The 9153-nt window shown below is 40.3% G+C and overlaps 1 protein-coding gene across 1 annotated transcript in view; it reads left to right on the forward strand.

The window, feature by feature from the left end:
- Window positions 1-1004: 1004 nt before the first annotated feature.
- LOC118330800 (peroxisome proliferator-activated receptor alpha-like) overlaps window positions 1005-9153 on the forward strand; it is a gene marked incomplete in the record, with an annotated part of 23335 nt that continues 15186 nt past the window's right edge. The window contains 1 exon segment of the mRNA XM_035665482.1: window positions 1005-1177.

A 9153-nucleotide genomic window follows, 5' to 3' on the forward strand; every position in this document is an offset into this window, starting at 1 on the left:
AACTACAGTGGTAGAAAATCTTGCAAAAAATGGTAAAGGCCCTATCTACAGCCAGTGTTTATTTTGTCCATTCTGGGCTACTGTAGACACATGCCGGTTTAACATGGCGACCTCCATGGAAGACAACCCGTGAAGTCTTTTTTTCACGGCTTTTTTTATGTTTTGGGGCTTTTTGCTTTAATGTGATTATACAGTAATGAATGTGTGTGTGTGTGCGTAGTGTGGACTGGTAGTTGGAGAGATGCTACTTTAGCTACTTTACTTTTGCTATTTATGTACTTTCATTAAAGCTAAATTCTGAATGCCAGACTTTTACTTGTAAATGAGTATTTTTGTTGTTGCCCATTCATTGAAGTTATGTGTTGCTTATCTTTGTTTATCTTTGTGTAAATACTACTTAAATGTATTCTGATTCTCATGTAGGTGTTTGTCATTAGGTGAGACAATAAATTTAGGGCTGAATTGTAATTGTGTTATTATACTGCGATTTTCCAGAAATCTTCCTTTTTCTGAGTGCACAAAATTTCCTTTCAGGTATTGTTTAGCGTACATCACTACTTTTTTATTATTAATAATGTATGATTTAGTTTTATGATCAGAACTCTGACTCTCTAGAGTTTCACTGAACTGGGATTGCACTGAATTGAGAGCAAGAGAGAAAGGGAACACTTGGTTGACCCCGGGAAGGTTATGTGAGGACAGTGATGTGGGTGTGCACGTTTGGCCAGCCTGTATCCATTCACCCAGCGTCATCACGCTATCACACTGTAATCGATTAGCAATCCAACAATAACCCCCTGTTTCTTATGCAGTCAGTGGCTCTGTTTTCTGATTTGCTTTTAGCTTTGCACTGCAGGAAACTTTTTAAAGGGATAATGTCCTTCCGGTCCCACTTGCTGTCACCATAGTTAGGGGGCGTCCGTCCACAGAGAAACCGCTGCGCTCTTTCTATTCGTCCAAACTATAGGTGTGTCAGGGGGTGTGCGCCTTCTCTCCGCCAGCTGTCAGTCATGAGGTCACTTCCTGCGGGTGTGAGCTCCATGGCTCTGCTTTGTATGGACATGGTGGGGGATTCTTGACAGCGGCAGCGCGGTTGGGAAACAAACGAGGACGCGGTTAGGGTCGGGGACCGTTTCTCTTTCTCCGTCCTCGCTCGGATTGGGCTGTCTATTGAAAGGTATATGGGTTTTTTTTATATACAAGAAGTGCACCCCTCCTGCAGGAGCTGGGAGACTTTATCTGTAAGGGAATTTGGTTTAATGCACGGAGGTGGTTGGAGCCCAGAAACGGCGCATGTTCTGTTTTAAGTGTTTGTCCAGTTTGCATGTGTTTGCAACCCTAAAACCCTGCACACGGTTTGTTTACAGGCAACTGGTTGCGAATTCATAAATTCTTGCAGGATTATGGGAGCATTGTTATTGCGCGGAGGCAGGCTAATCTGATTTCAGTTCGCACGCCTGCGCAGCTGAAGTGGCGCTCGCCTATCAATAGACAAATTCTCGATTCATTATAAAGCCATGCACTCAACACAAAGTCTATTTATCAGCTTGCTGGACGCCTTATTACTCTACTAGCAGTTATAAAGAAGTTGTGGGTTGCTCATTACTTGCATTTGTTGTTATGAAGGCGCCAAGTCAGCGTGTTTGGAGCACCGGTGATAATGACAGTAAGGTCAAATGCTGTCAGTGCTGCGTGATACATTACATTACAATACATGCAGATACTGTTTCCATCAGGACTGAAGGACTGGAGACATGGTGCTCCGACTGTTAGAGACACTTTTTGGCCTGTTGAATCTAAGTATTGTTTCCAAACTTTATCAAGGAGCTTCATATTAGAGATGGAGTTTGGAATTTGTTGTCCTTTATTACATAGTAAACAGAAGAAATGTGACAGGAAATGAGGGGAGTCAGAGATAGGGGGATGACATGCAACAAAAGTCCCCTGCTATTTTATGATTACATGGTCAGTGTCTTAGACCCCTTGCCTCCAGGACAGGTTTGAAATATTGCCTGGAAATCATAGATATCTCTTATTGTTTAATACCGGTGTTCACTGCTTTTGCAGAACTTTACTGTGAAGTGTTGGATGAATAGATGGAGCAGGAGTAAATGTGTAGCTGCAGGTGCTGTTAAGTAACCGCTTAAATAACTCTGAAGCTTCCCTTTCCCTCTTGCTCTCTCCATCTGAGCGACTCCTTTTCTGTCCTGTGTGGACATTCATAGCCAAGTGACATAATTATTCATTGGTTAATGTGTGTCAAACAATGTGTGTCAAACGTGGTTGCTTACCGTGTGATGACCAGTGATTGGAGTTCAGAGCTTATCAAACCAATTACCTCTACACTGTTGCATGCAATGACTTAATTTAGGCAGGAACACATCCATACATTTTGATTATTCAGTTTGTCTGTGAATACTGTGGGGAAGACATTCTGCAGCTCAACTAATGATGTAGCCTTTCTTTATAAAGCTGACCACCTCGCTACACTCAATTCTTAATAACACTCTGTGAAAGTGAAATTTGACCCAAATCCTGCTGTACCTGTCCCGTTGCCTTAATCAATAGGAATGCAGCCTTTCTTTTCTTTCTTCCCACAAGGAGCAGGGTCCTGTGTGTAATTTGCAGTTGTTTGCTCTTATAACTGCCCCTTGCTTATTTGTTTTAGATGAAATGCCTACAATGGGGTTTTAAATGTTTAAAGGGCTGCTAAAGTCTTTGACAGTGCTATTTCTAGTCATTTACTTTTGTTACTTTTGTTTGATCGTGTTTTATTTTTATTTTGTTGTGTTAATTGTAAGGTGACATTAGGACTGACCGCAGTGACTCCTGTCTGATATGTGCTGGTTGAAGGTTTGTTTATGTTGGTTGGAAGAGACTTAAATCTTCAGTTATGATTGGAAAGTTACATCGGGAGGTCCAGCGCTTTGCTGATATGTTTCCTAAAAGTGAAACTTTGAAGGTGATCTGAACACAGATGCTCTATCCTGCAGTCCAGTTCTAAATACACTGAGCTACAACTCAGTCCTCTGTCTACTGGGTTTTTACACGAGTCCCCCTCTGTTTGCTAACCCTTAAAGCCAGTCTCCGCATTGACGTGGCATTTACCTTGGGATCAAAGGTCTTCACTCAGAACCTTTTTTTACACACCTTATCATTATGGTGTGGTTAAAAAACTATTAATAATTGTGTAATGTTTGACGGAGCCTCAAAGTGACAGTGTCTTTTATTTGTGTTGGCTGAGCAAAGCAAGTTAAAAACATCAAGTTGCATATTTTTCCCCCCTTAGGCTGAAGAATAACTCACTTCATAGGCTAAAAATGTTCCGAGAGATAATATCAAAATCTGCATATTCTGAACCCTGATCAAATAGTAATAGTATTTTAACTTACTAGTGAATACCAAGTGGGTGCGGTTACTGCATCAGGGCAGTTATTTAAAAAATGTAAATCTTAAATCTTTTCCTGTGATTTAGTGTTTTTTCCATTAAAAGTTCCACCTATGTGCTGTCTTGCAAATGTAGGAACAGGGGCATGTGGCTCTCACTTACTCTGACTGCAGAACATTTTCCATATTGCACCAGTTAGTGGCTACTTTTTAAGGTGTGGTAAGTCTGTCGGTGCTTGTAATTCATCTTAAAGCTTCGCTATTGTAATCAGAGGGACACAGTGCATTTCAGACACCCTTATCGCTCATGCAACACATGAAAAATGGCATGAGAAACAAACTGTGTGAACTCGGTCCCTGCTTAAGCAAGTAGTGTTCTTTGAGTCAGCCTTAAGGGAACTTGACCTGGTGTTTGTTTTTCTGTAGATAGTTTCTGTCTAGTTGTGCTGCGGCACTCTGACACAAACCTGTCTCCAGGAACCTGAGACCTGTAATCACCTTCTGCCTGGTTGCATTCTCAGCCTGGAGTCACAGTCATTCAGATGCAAGAACAAGAAAAGAGTGAAAGGCAAAGTCCTCAAACAGGACTTACGGGTTCTGTTCTCAACTGCAGTCTCGAGTTTATCATTTGTCTCTGACCTATTTTGTCCCTGCATCACTGATGGCGAAGAGCATTGGGCTTTATTTTGAAAGTGTATTATATCCTTAAAATCCAGCATTTCTTTTATGCATATTAAAAATTGTTGATGGAAATGTAATTACAAAAGGCTTGTCCACCTCTTGTAAACACTCACTAGCAAGGATTAGTGGGACCACTGCCGTGTTAGCAACTGTTCAGGTTCAAGGGCGCTTCTGGTATTTCTCACCTGTGAGTGCAACCCCAAAGAAATAAGCATCCACAGGAAGTGGATCTTGCGCTGTAGGCGCAGAGTATGCTTGAAACAAACTAGTTTGCACCAAAAGTCTTGCAACCACATTTAAAGGCAAACTTGATTGTAGCTGTTCAATGTGGCTAGACTCAAAGATGGACTGAAAAGCTTACCAACAAGAGGCAAGATGCGATTATTCAAATGGAAACAACATGGTTCACTTTTAGGTGGTCTGCCCTTGAAGAAATGTATGGTGTTGCACTCATTTGAACACAAGAAAAGTGGCAAAAATTCAGACAACAGAGAAAGGTGTAGAGGGAGGAGTTTCATATACTGAAGATTCAAGAAGCATTTCTTTAGAGGCCATGAGGGCTGCATTCAGACTGACAATAGCACTCACAAAACGCCATCTGCTAATTCATGTCATTGAGGCAGCTGAATTGGCACAACAGGGGTCTGGAAAAAGAGTTAAAACTTGGATCAACTTATCATTCAGCAGAATTGTATACATGTATACACATATAGGTGTAAGTGACTAGAGAAATAGTTTAATTCCACTGTTTACTTCATAGTCATCAAGATGGAGAATAAAATTATTTTGCCACTGTGATAATCCTCCAAAGTTGTGAAATCCCTCATCATATTATACACAGCTGATGAGTGTTTTGGTGTCTGATAAGCCTTCAACCTCATGGATGTGTTTTTTAAACGAGACTTCCTGGATCAAATTTCACCCTCTCCTTGGTACCTGTAGTAACACACCCACACAAACCCACATCAGGTTTTTTTTACACAGTGCTATTTTCAGTCCAAGCGTGGTCTTTCTGGCTGTTTGTAGTCCCTTCTATGGTCTGTTTGTTTTGCAACTTGTGTCCTCTATCACCCCTTGTTTGACCTTCACCCTAGCCTGGTCTATTCCCCTTTGAGCCTTCCTTATGGTAAAGTCCCTCTGGGTTGAATAGGATTGATGCCCTCCAGCCAGATTTACAGTAAGCAGCTCTGGACAGGAGCTTGTCTGTGCTAATTATTGGGGAGGGATGCTGTATTTAAGCTGAATTTGTATGTTGAACCATGACAGGACTTGACAGGAGGATTGCTTGGGTCAAAGAAATGTCTTTCTCTCCCAATCCTGTGTTTCTGGTCCGCTTATGTTGCAGTCACAAATCTCTTCAACATCCTGTTTGTCTTTTGCTGTCTGTTGAGGCCTTGGGGTCTAAGCCTCATCCACGTGAGCCAAGGCCTGAAGAAATCCTCATCGATGACCCACCCGAGTCTTACCTATTCTCCCACTCTCCCACTCTAATTATATCACTGGCAAAGCCCACTCCCTTTCTGCTCCACTCATCCGCCCAGACAGAAATGTCTAAATTGGTTTTAACTTCATTTTACTTTTTTGTCGCAGAACTAGGAACGAGGCCTCGTATGTATTCATCTGATGTCAGCTTTGCTTGTTTTGGTGTAACAGAGGTCTTTGACTTAGTGTGGAAATTGACTGTGCTTATTAACATGACTGATAACTTTTCCAAAGATTGAGGCAGGAAATTCTTAAGGAATTTTATGAAAAGCAACATAACCACACTGTTTTTATCAGGGTATCAGTTATATTTTATGTGTGTGTGTGTAATATATATATATATACTATATATATATAGTATTTATATATATATATTATATATATATAGATATATATATGTAATAAGTATATGTATTATATAATATATATATATTTTATATATATATATTATATATAATATATATATGTATATGTATATAGTATATATACCAATATATATGTATATTGTATATATATTCGTAATGATAACGTATCATATAGTATACTAACTACTGGAATGTCAACACCCTTTTCAATATTGCTGATTACAGCTTCTGCTTACTTGCTGCATGTAGGAAGCCAAACGAGCATGTTGGGTTTTTGTCTCCGTAATCCCACTACAGTAGCAAATTAGTGTTGCTTTGTCACCAGGCCTGTGTGCTGCATGCCTCCCCTCAAATACGTAGGCTGGTTTGGCAGCCAGAAAAGGGGAACTCAGGACTCCAGTGTCATGCTGGAAAATGTAATAAGATGCACACAGCTGTCTGAGCAAAGAGAAATGCTCCCAGCTTCATGTTGTTCTCCTCTCAGTTTTTGTGATCTCTGCACTCTGGCAGTCCCCACACTATTGTCTAATGCAGAAACTCCCTTAAAACAGTTTCGGAAAGTCCTTGAACACACCTCAGCACAAAGATTGTTTTGGCAAAAATGAAAGTGGAATGGGAGAAGATTCATTACTTATTGATGCCTTATTAAAGCAGAGATGTGACTAGTGATTATATTTATTGTTGATTAATCTGTAGATTATTGTTACGACCAACTGTATAATGGCTACCACAAGTTGCCAGATGGCAAAATTGCTGATCAATTAATTGAGTCGTCATTTTCAGCCCTTAACTACAGTGTACTTTCAGAATGACTGCACATTCAACTAAGAATTTAAATCCCCTGTAATGTTGTAGCCGATTTACTGCCCTCCTAAATCAAGCAGTGTGTAAAATGTTGTATATTTCTTGGCAGCAATGTGTTCAAGGTGGTTAGTCAAAGTTTGCAGGGCTACAGACTGCGAGCATTGTCTGCTGTCCTGGTGTCACTTTGTTTCCAGGGGGACATGGGTTTTGTATCTTGGCAGAGTCGCAGGGGAAAGAGCAACTGGTAGAGCAGTACGAACTCACTTGAACATTCCCTTCTCCCTGGAACCAGCAATGATATCTACATTGTGCTGATCACATGTGTAATATTTTTACACACCACACCGCTTCCCAAATATGAGTCTGCACCGCAGACACACTTGTGCATAATATTCAAACTTCAAACTTCTGAGCTCTAGAATGTAATTTCCCCACTCTAACATTGTTTACTAGCACTTGCATGAACGTTGTGGAGACAAAGTCGTATCTATGTGTTGCATTTCGTATCCAGTGGAAAAGGCTAAATATTAGCAACATTTTTCTATGACAGTTCTGCCATCTAGTACAGTTGCTGGGTATCAGTATATTATGCAATGGGAGGAAAATCAGTAGAATTTAATAAACACAATAAAACGATAGCAAAGATCATAAAAAAAAAATGGAGGTTGAGGCGACTCATACAGGCAATATAGTTGACTTACGAAGGCGCTTTATGGTGCTGTTGGTCCAGTTTAATATGCAAGTGCTGCTTGCTGTCTTGTTACGCCAGCCCTACATCTGTCAAGTGATAAAAGCAGCTGGAAAAGATTTCAGCAGTTTCCCCACTCTGATATTTACAGTTTGGATGTACTGCTGGGAGGTTTTGTAATGGTGGCCTGCTTGATCTTTGTGACTGATTTGGAAATAAGAACAAAGTGGCAGCCAGGAACCAGCATTTGGCACTGTATGGAGGTGTTGCTTAAGGACAGTGTTGTTAGCGATTGGTGATTTTAGCAGCTGGGAACAGTTTGGGTCGAGCCTGCCAATCCTTTAGCTGCAAATACATCTAATACACTTGGGTAGCTAGTAAAGCTGTGGCTATACTGCAGGTCAGGGTTACAAAGCAGCTGTGTCATTACTCCATTTGACCTTATACTGACACGTCAGACCCCAACCAGAAAAAATAGACAATCTATTAATAACTACCAGTATTTCATGGCCATTTGCTGAAAACCACTATCCTTGCCTTCTTTTGTTATATTTCTCTGACACAGACAAAGATGCTCCATGTATCAGATTCATTGTAAATCAGCATGTAGCCTTACTGTCCTTTAGTGTTTAACAGGATATTGGGAACTAATATTTATCTAATACTTATGGTATAAAGGGTTTAATGTATCAGCCAAGCTAACAGCTGAAAATGCCTCATCCCTTGAGCCTTAAATAAACATACTTTAGAAATAAACTCTATCAAACTAAACCTTAGCCAAAACATTTAAACCGTTACCAGTAAACATTGAGCTTCATTACAAGTCATGACAAATGTCTGTGTGGTATGCAGTCAACACACCCAAGTCCTCTGTCTAAATTCTAAATTTTACCCAAACTGACAACCACAGCTATTTATTGTCTTTTTTGCATATGGAGAATTTCCCCGTAAGTTTCATGTGCTTGTTTTGGCTCCACAACACATACACATACATGCAGGCACACTTTCCACCACGTAATGATGTGCTATAAACAGCAGCATGAAGGGTCGGGTCACTGTAGACCTTTGAGGTAACGTGATACACTGTCACATTGCACCTTCTGCAGTGTTTTATGGTCAAATTGTATTGGCTCTGTCTTGTGAGCGTGCGTGAACATTTAATTATTATTTTGACACTGAACACGCTGTCAGTGCAGAGGTCAGAGTCTACTGGGGTTTATGTAACTTACTGTTTTATTTCTCAACTCAATGAAACAGTGGGTTGCAGCCAAAGCAAGAGCTCACCTTAAGTAACACAAATAATAAGTCCTGTCCATTTAGAAATAGAATAACTGAGAAACATGCAAGCTTGCTCAGTAGTGTATAACAGTAGAGCTGCAACCATTAGTCCACTAATCAATTAGTCGATCGACAGAAAAATGGCAGAAAATGCTGTTTTCAACCTTTCAAATATAGATATTTACTGTTTTTGTGACATTCTTCACTATTTTGTGATAATGAAATTAATCGACAGTTGCAGCCCTAAAGTCATAAAATATTACAAGCTGTACGGGGGGGGGGGAAATACATCTAAGATTTTATACACCGCGATCAGCCATAAACATTATGAAGACTGACAGGTGAAGTAAATAATACTGATTATCTGGTTATCGCTCCTGTCAGTGGGGGGGATTCATAGGCAGCAAGTGAACATTTTGTGTTGTGCTAGAAGCAGGAAAAATGAGCAGCGTGAGGATTTGAGCGACT

The sequence above is a fragment of the Morone saxatilis genome, unplaced genomic scaffold, assembly GCF_004916995.1.
Source record: "Morone saxatilis isolate NCDOM2014 unplaced genomic scaffold, NCSU_SB_2.0 Contig2, whole genome shotgun sequence".
NCBI lineage: Eukaryota > Metazoa > Chordata > Actinopteri > Moronidae > Morone > Morone saxatilis.